The 19,810-nt window shown below is 41.4% G+C and overlaps 1 protein-coding gene across 3 annotated transcripts in view; it reads left to right on the top strand.

The window, feature by feature from the left end:
• The window catches only part of ppm1e (protein phosphatase, Mg2+/Mn2+ dependent, 1E), a 56,050-nt gene that overhangs the window by 13,232 nt on the left and 23,008 nt on the right, over positions 1 to 19,810 (top strand). The window lies entirely within an intron of this gene.

Here is a 19,810-nt window from a genome sequence, read left to right as displayed (position 1 = left end):
ATAACACGCCCGTGAATCGCCTCTTATTTCGCTTCGTGCCACAAATTGACGCCAGCAGTGACAGAGCTGGAGGTCCACAAAAGGTGAACCCCTGGTTTTGCGTAACAGCACGACGTCATCATGGTGTAGGAGGAGGAGGAGGAGGAGGAGGGAGGGGAGGAAGAGCCATCGCCATCACTGCTGAGCGCATCTTCATGCAGGCTAAAAATAACCTCACCGGTTACGTTATTAGTCTCAATCGTTATACGGCTCTAAAAAGAAAAAAAAAAAGGCAAGACTCAGACTCAATTGTTAGAGATTGAGGTGTTGAAATTATTTGTATTCCACAGAGCTCGTGACATTTAGCAGTTTTTTTTTTCAGCTCTAAGGTGAAACCCATTTCCATCCACGCCAACCACAGATTTCACACACTTAACTCTGCGTACAGTATGCACAGTTTTAAATGTGACAATCTCTGAATTCAAATCCGATGCAGGCGGTGTTTAAGACGTGGACAAACTTGGCAGAAACAGTAAAAAAAAAAAGGGAAAAAAAGGAGAGAGAGATAGAAGAGAGTAGCTGCTGAGAGAGCTCTGCCCTGAGCTCTGCTGCCTGGCCTGGTTTTGAATCCAAAATAGGTGCAGAAACTGTGCTGGGAAGAACAGGATGGAAGGACTCATCTAGGGCACGGAGTGGCAAGGGGACTGCTGCTGCTGCTGCTGCTGCTCGCATGTACAGTATCTACCTGGGTCTGAAAACGACAACCGGGCGGTCAGTTCGCTCCGAAGGTCAAGATGCACTCCAGCAGTGATGGGCAGCATGTGTTAGTGGCAGGATGCATCACATGCAGCAGCACTGTGGTGTATAGTGTTGTCATGTGTTCGGCTGATGTACAGGACGTTTGACCTGTCGGAGCAGCTGCGTCCAGGTCACATCACACATTCCTGTGGTCGTCAGGTTTGATTAGCTGCCGGATGAAAGGTCGCTCCTGTTACAGACCTCGCTCCGTCTGGTTCTCGCTGGAGGAAATTAGAGCAGAGCTTTAAGTTTCGTATTGAAACCTGGTTGTTTCATGGTCTTTAGGCACACGAAATGAGGAGGTCAAAGAGGTTTTTAGAGGAGTTGTAGATGGTTAGTGTTTGAAGGTCATGGGTGTTAAAGGAATAGTCTAACATTATAAAAACAATTGCCGTCTTTTCCAAGAAGAGAAGATCAATACCACTCTCCTGTTAAGTATCTGGAGCCTGCAGCTTTAGAGCTGAGGTGATTAATCAACCAGACAATCAACAGAGGAGTAATCATTTGAGTCATATTTTATGCAAAACTTTTCAATTTCCTGACACTTGATCAAAGATTGAGCATTTGAGATTGAGAACCAGTAACAGTCTGGTTTATTTGTAAAAACTGTACATAGATAGATAGATAGATAGATAGATAGATAGATAGATAGATAGATAGATAGATAGATAGATAGATAGATAGATAGAAACACAGTTCCTTATCATAAAACCTCCAGAAAAGCAAGAAGTCCAATCACTGCATATTCAGGTTCATATGTGAACACCGATTTTCTAGAAGAATCTCATATTTCCCTTGTGTACCATGGATCACTCTGTATTTGAGTCATGGTTTTAGTTAAACAGACCTTTCCCTGTGCCTATTATCTTAATTTATGGCCATGAAATGGCTTCGTCCATTGTGTCCAGAGTCTTGTGCAGAAAGAGAAGTGTTAGTTTCAGAGCTGAACAACATGAGCTTGATGAAAGCAGCAGTGGTGGATTGTAATTTTGTGATAGTAGGCTACTTAAAAGTAAAAATAATAGGTGTTTTAACAACTCCCTGGGCTTCCTGACAACTACACGCCTCCTGGTACTGAACAGAGCTCAGACAAAGTGTTGTTGTGTGCACGTCTCTCTCTCTCTCTCTCTCTCTCTCTCTCTCTCTCTCTGTCTCTCTCTCTCTCCCTCCAAAGCTCAGGAGAACAAGTCAGATCAGTGTGTGTGATTCCTAATGTCTGTGTTACTACTACAGCTCCTGACCAGGTTTGGCTGAAAGCTGAAGGTGCCTCAGTCATTTAAAGTCCATCCAATCTGGCTTTGTGAAACGGCCATTAGCCAAACTCACCAAAATAACTGCAGCTCACCGCCTAAGCTCGCTTTGTAACATCCCACTGTCTCTGTTTTCTGGCTGAGCTCGTGTCTTATACATTTGGCTTGTTGGATGAATCACTGGCTGCTGGTTCATTTTCCACGGAGCAGTTTATCTTAGGAGACGCCACCAGGAGCTGCTTCTTCCAACTGCTCGCACAAGGTCACGAGGGACGTTCGGTTGTGTTTTATGTGCGCAGCTTGAGTGTTGGAGCTGGTAAATATTGAATACTTCGACCGTACATGAACTTACCAGAATTGTGTTTTACCCACAAATGGACAAAAACTCGTATTTATGTTCATGTGACAGAGCTACTGTTTGTCAGTTGGAGGCCTTTACAGTTTCGACAATAAATGTCCCAAACCTGAAAAGAGTGTTTATCACTGTTTGACCAGTGCTCAGCTTTGCATATAAAACACTGCTCTGTTGGGCCATCAGTAGTTCATTTCAATTACTGGCTATCATAAATAAAGGAAGTATTTATATTAAAATCAAATGATAACTTTTAAATCTAATCAAAGTTATCCTGGGGCACCATCCTGAAACAGGAAAAGGAGAATGAGTTTGGTACCGTCGCTTAATTAGTATTTTTAATAAGGGACTCTGATTAATAATTTCGTTAATAACTATAACCGAAATAACCACATTTATACACTAAGTCAGAGTTGAAGGATTAACGTAGGCTAGATGCTACATGTTCACACCTGTGCAATATTAAACACATCAGAAGGTATATTTAAAGACATAATTCACAACGCAGTAAAGTAAAAACATAATATAGCCTACTAAATTACAACAGGTGTGCATGTGCAGGCGACACAAACAAAGGCAAAAAGACTGATTCAAAATGGGCGATGCAACCACACGACCAACAGGAAAACCCTGGAACAAAATGGCAGTAAACAATACAGAAAACTCAAGATGGCCGCCGTTTAGGATATTCAGTTTGACAAATGACAGAAATGCAACATCATCACCAGATTTAGTTCTCAGGTGAGGTTACGGTTTTTGTGAAAAATATACTGACCGACAAACTTGTTAGCCTACTGAATTGCGATGAATTGTGAGAACATCAGACACGTGTATCGTGTAACGCACTCACACACACCTGCCTTCGTCTGCGAGAAGAGCAGGAGAATGGGAGTAAACAACAATAACAGATTCATGAATATTTCTAACTTCGCGCTGCTTCTCTGAAATAAGTCGGTATTGTCGTCTGTCCGTGTGTTGTCGTAGCGCACAGCCGCGTCCTTCAACATATTATAGCCTACACCGTAAAATGGCGTTGCTGCTGTTAGAGATGTGTGTGTGCTGCACCATTAAAGACACTAGGCTTTAACTGAAATGAGCAATTGCAATTAGTTAAGTGTAATATCCAAATAGTAAAGAGCTGCAAATTTTTTATTTCGATTTCAAGATGTCTCTATTTGATACAAGACCAACAAACATCACATTAATTTATTAATTTTATATTTTGTAAGTCAAAATGAAAGGTAAAAATCACTGGAGGCGTGCACCACTTGGCTTTAACTAAGCTAATAGGTAATAATTACTGCATGGATGATTATGTTTCAGCTGGCAACAACTTATTTAACCCAACTGATGCAGTCTCATTTCTTAAACAACCATGTCGGAAGACACATCCTGTTGTCGTGGAAAAGATGTTAATCTGTTTCAGAAGGGTCAAATTGTTGGCCTGCATCAAGCAAATAAAACATCTAAGGAGATTGCCGAGACTGCTAAAATTGGGTTAAGAACTGTGTCCAGCACATTATTAAAAACTGGAAGGAGAGTGGGGAACCATCATCTTGGTCCAATGAAAACGTGGTCCAATGTAACCACAGAGTCCAGACCTGAACCCCGTTGAGAATCCTTGAAAAATTAATGCAACTCTGGATGGAAATAAATGTTGTGACATTGCAGAAACTTATCGAAACGATGCCACAGCAAATGCGTGCCGTGATCAAAGCTAAAGGCGGTCGTGGTCCAACGCAATATAGTACTATTAGAGTTTTTTTGGGGACGGGCAGTGTATCTGCCCACATAATCAAATATGATGTTTTTTTGTTTTTTTTTGCAAATGGTGCTTCTCTCCAGTTCAGATGCCACTGGTTCACTGTGAGATTCAGAAAACACTAGTGTGATCTAATGATGTGATATTGAAGAAGATGGAGCTCAGACCAGATTCAACTTCTTACTGACTTTCTCCTTTTTCATTTTCGTCTGACAGCTTTATCTATCGAACACAGTAACTATATTGATCCCTGCTTGCATATGTAGTGTAATGTCCAAAACCAAAAAAAGTAATTTGTGACTAAAGTGTGTCACAGTCTGGAGCTCTGACTTTTACCCCAGTCACTGGAGCATAGGAAATTGTTGACGTCCTCTGCTGCTGGTTAGCCGTTGGCTGCTGCACGCTATCTGTGCTTTGTAGCCCCCGGTCCTTTGAAAATCATCCAGCAGACGTTGTGTCACAGCCGCTGATGCTGATGGAAACTTGTTCCCTCTTAGTTAATCCTCAGCAGGAGAGCTGCAGGGAGCTGAGCTGTGGTGCCAGGTAGCAGCAGAGTTGTTCACCTGGAGCTTTTACTTACAGCAGATAGAATTCAATATCTTAATATTAGCGTATGAAATGACAACGTGAAGACAGTGTGGGGGGCCGATCATGTGATAAACCTTCAGAGACTCATCACGTCTTTCTGTACATTGTCTCAATCAGTCCGCGCGGCGTCCTATTTGAACGATTATTTGTATTGATTAGTGATCTCACAGATTTCACTGCTGTCTGGGCTCAAGTGTTATCTTGTGTAAAACGAGCTGCTACAGTTTGTTTGTAGTCAAACCTGCAGACTGGTTTCCTGGTGGAGGAGTTTAGAGCAGCTCAGATCAGGTGTCCGCTCTCATTCAGAGCTGTTACTCGATCTAATGTATCACTTATTCCTCCATTAACTCCGCCTGCTGCCGTGGTCTCGCCGGCGTGCACGGGAGAAAATGTACATGCGACAAGGTCCGACGTGTGCGTTTGTTTGACACTTCCCTTTCATTGTGTACATCCGTCGGCATGGTTACGTCACATTCATCCTCGCACCGAGTGATAATGGTGCTCTGCGGCCTGTCTGAACACATACAGCTGGAAGCAGCAGCGGCAGCAGCCATGTCTCTGTCAGACCTCTTTATGTCTGTGCTTAGATAACAACAGAGATTATTTACGCTCAATAAAGTTGGAGCACATGAGAATAAATACTGAGAGATTATTGAAATCAGAGGTTTCACACCCCGGCTCATCTCAGGACAGTGTGAATGTAGACGATCTATACCTCACTGTCCTCCTGGCCTGGGCCGACGACGGAGATCATTTTTTATCTGAGGTAACATGAGAGCAGGTAATTCAGACGGCTGCTGTGACATAGGTGCATCCAGCTGAAACAGTGAAGCTGAAAGTGGTTAAAAAGCTTGAGGGCGACCACAGAGTCTCTGTGGCCTTCACATGTCCATATAAAAGCATTGATCTGTGATGTTTTCAATCTGTATTAATCAGTTAAAAGAACAAGGTAACAAGATTGTAAAGTAGAGGTCAAGTAAAGGTCGATATAATAACAAACGTTTGGAAAAGGAAAAAGGCACATTAGATGTTGACGGCTCAGTCAGAGTCAGCAGGTGAGTGAGGCAACACATGTTTTAATCACAACAATAAGCCCTTTTTGTCCCCTCCTGTTTCCCATAGAAAAGACCACGTCGGTGCAGCAGCTCAGCTGTAGAAAGCTCCAGCTCTGCGATACAGGAAGCATGTTATGTTGTTTAGTTATTAATGGTCAGCTTTAGTATGGAGCTCTGTTTAAATATGAATTATCTCAACTTTTATATTACCTTACGTTACCTTATGTGAGGGAATCTGGTGCAGTAACATGGTACAGCCTGACCTCGCCCTCAAATGTCCTAGCTCTAGTTGGTACCCAACCAGCGCTAAGGTGAAATACCCAGCCCAAATAAAACATGACAGTAGGTATAATGATTTTTAAAAAAAAGAATACTCTGGAAGTCAGATTATTGTTTATTATTTGAATCAGGTTTTGTGTGTGTGCCGTGAAAACCTGCAGACACGTGGGCCTGACTGGTTCACGGACGGGAACTTTTGCTGCAGTTCTTGAGGCAGACTGATGGTATGTGTGTGTGTGTGCGTGTGTCTGTGTGGTGGCCAGCATCCTACATGGCTGTCTACTGTAGCTGTGCTGTGAGTGTAATGATAGTCGGAGGCAGCAGCTCTGGTGATTCATCCCAACGTGTCATTAGTTTGTCTCTGGGTTGAAAAGCTAATAATAGACTTCTGCAAGAAGAGAGATCCCCTCTGTGTGTGAGTGTGTGTTAATAGGGGGTGGATGAAGCACTTGGTGTGCTAGAACGAGTCTGGGGGTGTGGACAGAGTGTGTGTGTGTGTGTGTGTGTGTGTGTGTGTGTTAAAATGACGGCAGTTAGGTTTTAATCCATTTTCCTCCAGGCAGCTGGGAATCACATCTGAAAAACGCAATCTCCTCACCCTAAGCACGGTGTGTGTGAGGTGAGTGTGTGTCTGTGACTGTGTCATGTTGCTGCTGTGTGAATAAAACAAACACACACATACATGAAGTAGCAGAAGTAGACGAGCCGCCTTCACCGCAGTGGCAGCTCATTTATAAACCTGTGTATATCACACGGTGGAAATAATCTGCCCAGGTTGGACTGGTTTATATGTGGAAAATCCTATTTAAATAAAAAATGACACAACCTAATGGAGCGTAGGAAACCTTTTGGAAACCTAACTCTTTAACTTCTGTTAAAGCTCCATGAAATTAATGTCACTCATTCACCAAAATATCATTATTATTAAAACATTTGCCAAAAGAGTTCACCAGTGATCGGTCCACACGGAGCTGATCATGATGACGTGTCTCTTATGAACTTTTCTGCTCAATGTGTTTCCTTATTCCTCATTAAATGAATCACTCCCTCTGATTTTCAAAATGACAATGTTTTGATCATTTAAATCATAATCTATCTAATTCCTGCTGCGTTTAATTAGCTCCTCCACACACAGCACCGTCCCATTCAACCCCTGTGTGTTAGTAATTTAACTGATATCAGATCAGTTCTTGGAGAATGAATAACTCTCGTACTCACACAGACTGAACTTCCATCAGTTCACCAGACTTTTTCTATCATTAGATGTTATTATGGAAAGAATTTAAGACAGTAAAGAAGATATTATGGCCCGTGACGATTCACAGACTTCTGACCTTATTGCTGTATTCATATTGATTAGAATGATGTTCACATCAACCTCCGACTTGTAATTCAGTCAAAATTACAAAGAATTGATGAAATTTCTGTCTAGTTGGGAACTATATGTCAACAACGTGTGGACAGAAAAACTACAAAGATGGTGTCATTAGTTCAAAAGTATATTTTGATAAGTACACCAGCACTGTTAGCTTGTATCACTAGAATAAAATCAGAAGTGTAGAAGTGCATCAGAAATGCAACGAATAGATAAAACAACCAAAGAAGCAAATTTCACTTTTATGCTGCGTTCAAAACAACTCGGAGGTCGGAATTCCCAACTCGGAAATTTCCGACTTCCGACATCATTGCGTTCACGCTGCAGGAACTCGGAAGAGAAAAAACATGGATACCCGAAGGAAGTTTGGCATATTGTGGCTCAGCTGAATACGAAAAAATATATGCAGCAGTAAATTATGTTAATTTTGGAGGCAAATGAAGAGGAGAGGAGACGCCGCGGATGAGTGCACATATAACGTTTTTGATAACAGTTAAACGTTATTTCCGTTACATAGGAGGACCACAATTTCACACAATACAACAATCACAGCTTAATATAAACGTATTTCATATACTGCAATAATACACAAAAAATATGCATTAAAACCTCAACAAACAACTTCAAATTTCTAAATTCTAACCGTTGAAGACGAGGGCTGCCATGTTTTGATGTTGTCGTGACGTCAAGTCGGAAAGTCGGAGCTCTGAAATGATACCCGAGTTTCCGACCTGTAATTCATTTATTACAACTCGGAGCTTGTTTTTTTCCGACTTCCGAGTTGTTTTGAACGCAGCATTAATCATGCTGTTAAATGGACGTTATCAATGAGGCAACACAACAGGCTAACGATGAGCTAGCATAGACAACGCGGCCTTATTTCAGGATTATATTTTGGATGGAACTTGTGACATCGTCGTTGTCCAGACATAAGAATCAGATTTTGCGAACCCGTCTCTTGCTGTGCTGCTTTTTCGTACAGTTTTGTGGCCAGTGCCTCGACGTCAGAGCTCAGTATTTGGGTTGAGTTACTATTTTAGGGGCCAGACGTGCAGCTGCAACTGCGACCTCGTCTCTTGTCAGGTATGTTTTTAGTTTTGTTGCGTTAAAGGCACCTTGTGGAGTTTGTGACTGCATGGTCGTAGCAAAACAGGGCCACATTTTTATGTTTTGATGAGTGGATCCCAGTTTGTGTTTCACATCCTGCCACAGTTTTTTATGCTTTTTATAGAACAAAATAGTTTTGTGGCTGTAAAGTGCAAACAACCATAGAAACACAGCAAAGCCAACATGGACATAAACAATGTGCGGTTTACGGGTGTTTTATGGAAACGGAAGAACATCCACTGAGAAATACTGAGTTTATTAAATAAGATGTTGGTTGTTTTACACGAGTTGCACAGTTTGATCTTCATTAGATTCACCCTAAATGACAGATCAGCCAGAATGAGGAGGGAGGGGGGGAAATAAAACAAACTTAGCAGTTGTCTGATATCACTGTGTGTTTGCACCGACTGCTGATGAATTGATGATGACTTGAAGAGGAGTAAGAGGGGGAGTTAAATGACCCTCCACACACACACTGAGAGCTGATAGATAGTAATTGAGGGGAGAGCCTCTCTAGACCTCATTAAACAGAGATGTCTCCCACAGCTGTAAAGAACCAGGGGGTAGATCCGGCTTCCTCCAGCACGCATGACGCACACAAGTATTTACGCACGCACACACCACACACACAATTAGAAGAGTAGGTGGTGTTAGAGGAGCTGCTGATGACAGGTCTATTACGGGATAAACCACAGACTAAAACTGCGACATCACCCATGATTGTGTTGTCAGGGATATGCACAGCATGACATCATTATATTATCAATATCAATCAATGTAATTATATTTTATATATTATAAGTTATTGATTATCCAGTCTACAGACATTTAAATGAGAAGTAATCTCCTGTTGCTGCTTTTTTTCTTATATAAATGAAATATTTGCCAGTAGTAATGGAAGTGCTGTATCATTGAGACAGGATTATTAATGTTATGTTGCGAAAGCTGTTCAACGTGTTGTTTTTCATTTGCTGCACTTGACTTAACTGACGAGGAAACATTTTCAGGCGTTTTTTTTTTTTTTTCTTGGTCAGAGATCATTAAATTCACAGACTGGACGGTTTAAATCTCCAAATGTCTACAGCAGATTTGATCTCCCGGAGCCAATGAATGACAGTTTTTTGTAAATTAGCCAAAGATTAAAATTCAGACTAGGCTGTTGTCTTGTGACGTCAGCCCGTCTGTTTTCTGTCGATTGCCCCAACGGGATAATTTTTTAGAGGAGTCGACACATGGATAAAAACTAAGTGATGTGACTTTGAATGAATGCATTGAATGTATTTTCTATTTTCAATCAAAAATAATTGATTTGTTCGTTTTGTGGCAGAATGGCACAGTGATTTTAAACACGATGTCCATGGATACTCGGATGGATGAATTTTAGACAAAATAATCTGCAGACTTGAAGACACAGATGATAGCTAGCTACACTGAATGAAAAGATAGACACTAAAAAAGAGATTAAAGGAAGAAATAGATTTTTTTCAGCACATTTTTTGTGGCTGAAAACACAAACAACTCTACAGCACTCGTATCGACGGAGAAATTGAGAAAATCGAGCTGAAACTGAGTTTTTTATTTGGGTAAAGTTGGTGAAACGTGAGTGTGTCCTGGTGTCCTCCTCCTACTGTCACTACAGTAACTGTTTACACGCGGCGCCCAGGTGTCGAGTGCAGTTTACAGATGTTAACTCACATCAGGCCACGTTCACACCACGTTGACTCAGCTGGAAACATGAGCTTTCAACTGGAAGAAAGTGAGTCATGTCACCAGGCCTGTGTGTGAAAATAGAAGTGTGACATGGGAATTTTGTTTTTTCACAAATTGTGGAAACAGAGCCAACATGGCAGTTGTTTCAATACACACACACAAAAACCCCCACTAGTAAACCCATTGGTTATATTGAATTAACTCAGAGAGGGAAAAACTTCGGATGAAGGAAAATGTCGGGTCCGAAAATGTAGAGGAAAGAGCTGCTATGACAAGAAGATATTGTTCACACGACCTGTTTTAAAACAGGTTTATTAATCCGAGTCTACTGCAGCTACAACACTCTGACCACCTCACACAACCCCACATCAAATAACCTGAACTGTCATTTAATGTTGGATTACACTGACCATCGTCACTAACTTTATTTTGGTACATTTTTTTAACATTTCCAAAACATTTTAACACCTGGGCTACATATTTCTCCCAAAATATATGGTAATTTTTACTTTTATCAGTAAGTGAAAGTTTGTCTGATCATTTAGTACATACTGATGGAGATATGGGACTGTAAAACCAGCTCAGGTTTCATTCATCAGCGTCACCAATCAGTGACTGACGTACTGCTGCTTCTGGCTTGGCGAACGTCCACCATTATTAGTCTTGTGTCCTCTGGTTCAAGGACGAACTCGCTTTGTTTAGACCAATCAAACCCCTCCAGGGCTTCAGTAATGAGGACTTTCCTCAGGCCATCAGGCAGAAGTAGGATGCTGCACAGGAGAGAGGAGACATATTGGCAATACGGCCGTGAACAGCAGCATTATAACGTCCACCAGCCCACTCACACTCTCCTCACTCCCACTCTGCGTTCACACCGAAATGCTGCAGCTCCAAATTAGTGACCTTTTCAGCTTGGGTAAACTGGGGCAATCTGTAAAGAACAAAGGCAGATTAATCAATTAATGAGCAATAAATATGTTTGGAGCGGTAAAAAAGCATTAAGTCTGGAAACAGTCTCTTCATAAGTGATGCAGATTAATGATGAAATGAACAGTAATTAATGAAAAAGGAACTGAATGGTGATAAAAGGTTCATTTCCCAGTGTTTATATTTTCTGATATATATATATGTCTGATTTTGGTCCTTATACTCTCTAATTACAGCACATATTTATTCAGGTCATCGGGGCAGGTGCATCTTTGTTTCCTGTGAATTTCCTCTGTGCCGATGAGCGGAGTGACAGATTGAACACACACTAGTCCTGATGACAGTGTTTTATCACTCACGTCTTCCTGGAATAACAATCACATTCGATATCTTGAAGTTGTCGTTATTTATGACTCTGTTGTGACCAAGGAACAAGAACACAGGTATTCACAAATCATCTCGTCCTCTAAGAGCAGCTGCCAATATGGAGGGTGACATTCAGAAAGTGACACCTTCTGCGTCCAGAGCCACTAGATCAACTACTTCCTACTTAAACCAGGCAGAAATTAAAGAGATTTGACCACAGGTTTACCAAATAATTGGCGCCGATACGACATTTCAGAAACAATCATTAATGCAGAAGTTAATCTCTGATAGTGGTCACCAGGGTAACACCTCTATTTCTTAGAGGACGTCATCCATAAACCAGATGATAAAATGTCCCATCAGTGAGCAGTGTCCTCCAACTTGTAGACTCTGTTATTTTTTATTTATAAATGCATTTAGTTGTTTAGTCAGTTCAAATAAAATCTAAGATTATTCATTTAGAACAACATCTTTTTTTGTTTTCCGTCCCCTATTGGCCAATTGATCGACTCTTTCCTGCTCCAAACTCCCGATCGTTATTCTATTGGCTATCGGTCGACCTCTATACCAAAGTGCATTTAGACCAGATCCAAATTGGTGATCACCGATAGACCTTAATAACAGCAGCAACACAATAACAAACAGAAGTTATTACAGAGAACACAGAAAATGAAAATGATAATATAATATAAAATATAACAGTGAAAGATAAAGTAAACGATTTAATGCTCCACCTGAAGCATCAGTCAGTTTGTGGTCGTGTCCCGCAGTGCGGCGTCCGTAACATCGGCTTATTTTATTCCACTGTCTAAAAACTGTGACTGACACAGGCACAGAGGATTTCTAAAAAACGATTTGGTTTGCAGCGCCGGGCTCTGCCTCATCTCCCTGATGGAGGCAGCTCACACTGAGGATGGGCACAGAGGATTGTCTCGACCTGTTTACGTTCACACTGGTCGGAGAGAGACTAAGATTATAATGAATCTTGGCTCTGACAGGATTTTTTTTACCACAGTTAGTAACAAATGTGTTCAATTGTGATACACAACATTGTGAGCACACGTCTATAAATAACAAGAGTTGATCCAGGTTAAATATTCAGTCACTCATAACAGAAAATTAATGACTTTTTTGCTTAAAATGGCTTAAACAATCAAAATAGCTGCTCATTAATCTTCTTTAAATGATTGATTGCTTATGCAGACACCAAATGGTCCGAGGGTCTGAGTTTTTTTTTATACCTGTTCATGAAGCCTTATGAGACATTTCGTCAGTAGAAACATAAAGGACAAGATGGAGGACAACAACAACAACAACAGTTCTTGACATGGTGTTTCACACTCGGGCGCCTTGAGCTTTTCATTCTGGTCAAAGAGGTTCGATTGGCGTGGACGAGCAGGATGGAGCTGTGTTCACAGAGCAGCCTCTCGAGCGTGTTTGACAATATGTTCCTCTCTTTGCTTTAATTAGAACATCAAAGGTCGGAGCCACAGCAGACGCTTCAATAGCCAGGTGCTGTTATGTCATGCAGGAATGTACTGAGAGTTTTTTAACACACTGCACTGATCCAGACTGAAGCTGCTGCTGCAGCTCAGAGCTGGAAGTGGATTTTTTTTTTTTTTTCATCTGCAGCGAGCAAACGTTCGACGATTTTTTTTGTCACTTTTGCGCAGACGAATCAGACCATCCGCTTGAAGTCCCACATGCACCGTCTCAGAATGAAGTGACCTCCTTTTGGGCTGAACTAGTTTCAAACAGGATGGATCCACGGCTCTTATTGCATTCATTAAAACGTATAGGAAGGAAACAGCATCGGATGAGTCCTGTTGTTCTGTCGTCGTCGCTGCCGCCTCTCCCCAAGTAGACGTGTCAATCGCGATCGCGAGCAGGCCGAGCTCTAATTGAAAGTCGACGTGCAGAGAAAAAGTGCGTTTGTATAGAATCTTTTGAAAGCCCTAGTTTTTCACGCTACCATCTGTCTGTCCACACGCTTTTCACTGTTTAATCAGAGCAATATGAAGCCAGGAGATTTGATCCCCCTGGAGATATACATCCTCCGAGGCTTCTGGGAAGTCACTGAGTGGCTTTCTAGAGCGCCTCGGAAAGTCGTGTCAGCCCGGTTTCTCAATAAAAGGGGGGTTTTCTGTCACTTTTGAGGCATTTTGTCTTAGAAAAACAGGCCCCTGTAAAACGACAACATTATTTAAGTGCTCATCCTCTATGTGGTTCGGGCGTCTCACATCCATACATCCGTCCGTCCTCATCCACAGGGAAGCAAGTTTTTCCTCAGCCCAGTCATCCATACAACTTCCTCTCCCCTCTGCTTCCTTGTTCTTGTCCGGCCTATCCCTTTGAAATTAGTTGCAGGAGTAATCCTTTAATCAGAGTGTCTCGCTGGGATTACCACAGAGGGCAGCCTCAGTTACTGCCCTCCACCACCACTGGCAATTGTTGAGCCTGCTGTACACTAATGTGACCTTTCCCTCTCCAACAACACGGTGTTTTGTGCCAGGAAACCATTAGACAGGAACTAATTTCTTTTTTGTAAAACGAGCCTCTTAATGTCAGGTGATTAGGATGACGGATGGATGATGAATGTAACTGACTCTGAACGCACCACGTAACATTTAGACACATTAAATTAGTTCACAGAAGATAAAACTCTAACCTTAGTATCAAGTGTCGAGCTGTAATTTAATTAGTGTGTCAACAGGAAATGGATCAGCAGCTATTTTTTTTATAATCAATAAATAGTTACCTGTTCAATGGTCACTTTTCCAATAAACATCATCGAACTTTCACTGCTCCCAGGTCAGGTTTTTTCTTTGTCATATGTCTCATATAAACCTTCTCAGTTTCTTTCATTGACTCTATCACTCTAATCAAAACAATATAATAATTAGCTACAGTCCTAATTAATCTTATAAATCATATATAGAGTTATAAAAAAAAAAATCTTCTTGAGAAACTCTATTGAATATGCAGGTGAACTGTTGGTGATCGAGTTGAATTGTGGGTAATCTAGGAGCCAGAAAAACAAAAACAAACGATTACTGTGATGCTGCTGCATTAATATTGATTGATATTGATCCTTGAGTCTCACAGTGTGACTGTGGTCGGGTGCATTGATTAACTGGTGGATATTTCCCTCACTGCTTTGTTTGCATTATTTAGTCTGATTTTTGCCTATTTGCTGTTTCCTTCTTCTACACGTTGTTGTGTTCAGAGTTGATCACCAGATGGTCAGTTGCTCCGATCTGAAATAGCTCAACAACCATTAGATGCACTGCTGTTTCAGAAACAACTGAAACTGATGATTTCTCAGTGTTTCATCCAGTCAGCGCCACCATAATATTTACATTTTTAGAGATGTCGATACATCCAAAAGGAATAACCCATGAAAATTTGGAGCAGACCTTTATGTCTCCATCAGGATGAAGTTTTGTCCTATGATCTTTTATAACACACCATCATCAGGTCGAAATTTTAATCTTGATATAATCATTGTGAATATATTCAGTATCTAGGTTTACTTAGCTTCACATTAAACCTCTCTGTGCTGCTGTCAAAGCTGCTCACTTCCCCAGCAGCAGCAGCAGCAGCAGCAGGGAGCTCACAGGGAAACACTGAGGACGGTCCGTCACTGTACTCACATAAACTCAGTCATGAGTGTTTTAGAGTCTCCTGTTCAGCCGCGCTGTGGGAGGAAGGCAGAGCACCCAGAGGGAAACCATGCAAATACAAAGAGAATATGCAAAACTTTACACAGATACGACCACGACTTAAAACTACAGACCTGCCAGTGCTGCTATAACACACCACTACACTACCTCAATAAGGCGGACATGGTATGATTTATATGTCCAGATCTGATCCAGGTATAGATTTTATTTATGAGCGCCACAAAACGTCAGTGTGATTTTCATTAAATTATTTTTGAAGGTTTGATATCAGCTGTTATAAAGCAGCAGACAGTAAAGACGGGACATGTGTGTCACATATAAACTCTTCTGTTCAGGAATCGTCAGGTGGCTCGTCTCTCCGTTACAAAGCCTCAAACTCTGGACTGTAAAGAAAAAGGAGAATCACCGTCTTTCCAGCAGTGGCTCACATTGAAGTCTCTAAAAACAGGCGCCTTAATTAATTTCAACTCTGGAGAGGCCCCATTTTTGGAAGTGCAGTGACCTTCAAAAAAGTGTGCAGTGTCCTCCTTTTTTCCTCTCGGCGCATTATGGATATAGACACTTCTGCAGAAAACCTTTACCAGCCTGCCAATGCTGCCAAGCACCGGGGCGTGTTTGTTCACACAAGGTGCCCATAATTCAAATGATGAGTCATATGATTGTGGCAGATGAACTCAATGCAAAGCAGTTCAGATCACAGTATAGTCCAGAATCCCAACCTGTAAGCGCAGCAACAGGATTGTTAACGTCCACTATATACTGTGTATATAATGTCCACTATAGAGCTACAGCTAATGATCGTCCATGTTTAGGATTAATCTGCTCAACGATGAAAAATCCTTTACACGCAGAAAGTGTTTTGAGTTAACAGTTGAAGGTTTGTGGCCTCAAGGTGGAACGGGAGGAAACTGTGTGTGTCCGAGAGGGACAAGGGTCCATCCTCTGTTCGTTTAATTGGCGTTTGTGTCTCACAGTTTAATGATGTCATAGAAGGTCACCACCTTAGATGTAGGTTGATTCTCCGTGGACAACTAACATCCACCGCTAAGATTAGACAAACTGCTCAGTGTGATGTATGAAGGACAAGTTAAAATTAATATAATGCAAAATAGATGCATTTTGCAGATTAAAAAAACAATATTTTTGTTTTATTTACTTAGTTTTTCATGTGTTATTTTGTTATTTTTGTACTTCCACATTTCTGTGGATTATTCATTTATGTATTTCTGTGTCCTTATGCTAATTAGGCGGTCTGAACATCAGTCTAATTCCTGATTCCCAATGAAGTGATTCATCATTTGGGCAAAAAAGGCAAGCCCATCACAGTAGTAACACTTGTAGAATAGAACTAAATTATTCAGTTCACCAAAAACCAAAAAAAAAAACCTAATTATTGCTTGTCTAGTGTGATGAACCTAAAAATATAATAAAAGATCAAAGGTAACATCATCATCATCATCACTTGTGGTGTGTAAAGGCAACATCTCATAGATTTGATTAAACAAGAATAAAGTGGCTTTAGTTGCATGAAACTACATTTTAGTTATGAACAAAAGACACAAATGTGAATAAAACTAATAAAACAAGGTCCAAAACTAAAACTGAACCGCTGCTGGAAAACACCAAAAATATCAGCATACTGGCAGATTTCTATTATTGTTATTACTTAGTATAAGGATTTGAAACTTAATTCAAGTTTGTTAAGTATTACAGGGTGGAGGTTTTTTATTTATTGAGCCGAGGTTTCACAACAGCTGTTTTCTGTGCTAGTAACACAGGGAGTGGTTCACAATCAGCAGCGTTTCATCCTCTAAGCACTTTAATACTCTGTTAAAACAGATGGTCAGGAGATCAAGGCAGCACGTCCAGGCTCGTCCCTTTTGACAGTCTTGAAAGAAATCTTTGACTTCAACAAGCTGGAAAAACATGACAGAACACTGAGTAATGATGAAGGAGTTTGAAGATGACGAGCAGGACGGTAGACGTTTTCTGAACTGATGACGTTATCGATTTCTTTTATTGCTGACAAATCACAAGAAACACCAACAAACAATGAAATGATACAAACATATAGAAATGTAAATGCAACATAAATGTTCCTGTATCCATATAAACTACATTGACTTTTAAACCCACAGTTTATAATATCAACATATGTTGACATGTATTATGTAACATGTTTACAATATAACCATGAACAAAGGCCTACATAATCACAGTTCTCATAGTGCTGCATATATACTGTATGTCATGATATAGATTTCTAGTAGGATCCATTAACATATTTTATACATATAGAAATGTGACATACCTATATTCTGCTGTGCACCACACCCACGACAGAAAATAGTTTCCAACAGAAACATTTACTTTGAACGAGTTGAAACTGGATCAGCGACTACAGTGGCCTTTCAGTTCCAAATAGTACCTGTGACACTTTGTGACCTCTCCTTTCAGGGCGATAGTGCCAGAGGCTCATGGGTATTTAAGAACATAGATTTGTCCGTCATGGTGATTTCTGTGAAACAAAGTTTAAATAATTTTTAAAATGTAGAGGTCGTGACATGAACCTGTTTCATATGAGATGCTGTTTCAGTAAAGTTTTGAGATGATGTGACAAAATCATCTGGTGTCATCCAGAAGAACAGGATTTCTATTCACAGACAAACATCTGTTCATTTGTATGTTGTGTAGTTTGAATAGGGAGTTGGTTCTGTGTTGCTGCAGCTCTATTGTCTCATCACACGCACACACCAACACACAGATAAACAGTGTTGTTTATGAGGAACTGACGGAGCTCGTAGAGTCTGTGGTTCAGGTCAGGACTTGATGTGTCGTTCCTATATAGGCTCGCACCGATCCACCACTGATCCAGCTGGTACGTTACATAACTCTGCCTGGAGGCCGTTGTGCCGAGCTGCACAGGGTCTGCTCAAAAAACCTCAGGAGGGTGTTACATGCTAGTTCTTCTGTGGAGGCTGAGTGAAGGCTGGAGGCTTCTCTGGAAACTCTCCACACTCCAACAACAACAAAAACAGATATTCAGACAAAGCTCCACGCTGCACATGTGTCACCTCTGAGTCTCCGGCTGCTGCTGCTGCTGCTGCTGCGTCGTGCCGTTGAAGCAGCAGAGCAAAGCAGCCGTCAGTCAGTCAGTCAGTCCTGTATCTACTGTATAGGCTGCTCTAGGAGTTGTGCGTCTGTGGAGGGTTTTCTAATTTTATGACAGATTAGACACGCCTCTGTGCAGCCGACAGTGTGCACTTCATCGTAAGTGGAACACGGCGTTTGCAAATGCATACAGCCGCAGCAGCAGCAGCAGCACTCTGTGACGTGAGCAGTCACAGTCGCTCCATCATTTCCACGCCGTTTGATGTGCACAGTGTTACATCAGCAGCAGAGCTCAGAAAACATCCCGGGGTGCACTTAAGGTGGAATTTGCTGAGAGGGCAAAAACACCACACACCACTTTTTTGTTTGTTGGTTTGTTTGTTTGTTGGTTTTGCATCTGCCGGTTTTCAGCTGGTGGCCAGTCAGGCTGCTCAGATTGGACCGTTAACCGCCAGTGAGACGACAGTTACAGAACCATTGTTATTATCACACAAAGCCGTGCGCTACAACACCCGCTCTGGTTCTGCTTCATTTGATGCTCGAATACAGTGTTTACATGAAAACAGTCATTTTGTCTGCAGTTGATACTGGAAACATCTCGGGCTGCGTCGCTGTGAAAGAAAGTCTTGTGATAAGATCGACGCTCTATTTTTTTAAATTCTGCCAACAAACCCAATGAAAAGAACAAAACCAACAATGAATCGATGCCACTAACAAGTATTGTGTGATTCCTCTGAGCCATCGAGCTCCATTGTTGTGCAGAAACACAACAGTGAGCCGCTGATGTTGCACTGGATCGTTCTCCATCGTCATCACAAACACGCTGTAGTTTATTTTGAATCAGTCCCACGTTCAGCTGCAAGATGCACAAAACTCGATGCACGCTCAAAGACAGAACATATTTCTGGACGCTGTTGTCGTGACGATTTTAACGCCGTGTGAGTGTTTGTAGAGCAACAGAGTCCTCAAACCTACAACAACCACAGAGGTCGTTCTCTGACGACCCACATGAGTGTTTCCTGAAATACTACGCCTACATCGCTGCACACAATGGACCTGATGGTTACCATAATAAACACAATGACTGCACCGGCATATCGATCATCACTATGGTTACGCCGGGCACAAAACTACTTTGACAATGTCCAGCGTTTGATCGACTCATTCAACAACCACATCCTCCTCTTAATGTGGATTTTCGCACTTTTTATACTATGTCACCGCACTTCTCCCTCCGTAAAAACTATGACATCATAATAAGCTGCTGAACAATCGACCAATGGGCTCTTCTTTTACTGAAGGATATGGTTCAGTTTCACAAATCTGAACTGTCAGTCGTGCGACACCATCCCTTTTGAAGTATTAATCTCACCAGAGGCAGAAATGCAGCAAAGTAGCTACAACTTGCAAAACGTGTACGATGTCAAGAGTAGCGTTTATGTACAACTGACAGCCGTAAACATGATGC

This window comes from Trachurus japonicus, chromosome 14, assembly GCF_045865225.1.
Source record: "Trachurus japonicus isolate A0001 chromosome 14, Traja_1.0".
NCBI classification, from domain to species: Eukaryota; Metazoa; Chordata; class Actinopteri; order Carangiformes; family Carangidae; genus Trachurus; species Trachurus japonicus.
This window is presented reverse-complemented; position numbering and strand designations above follow the sequence as displayed.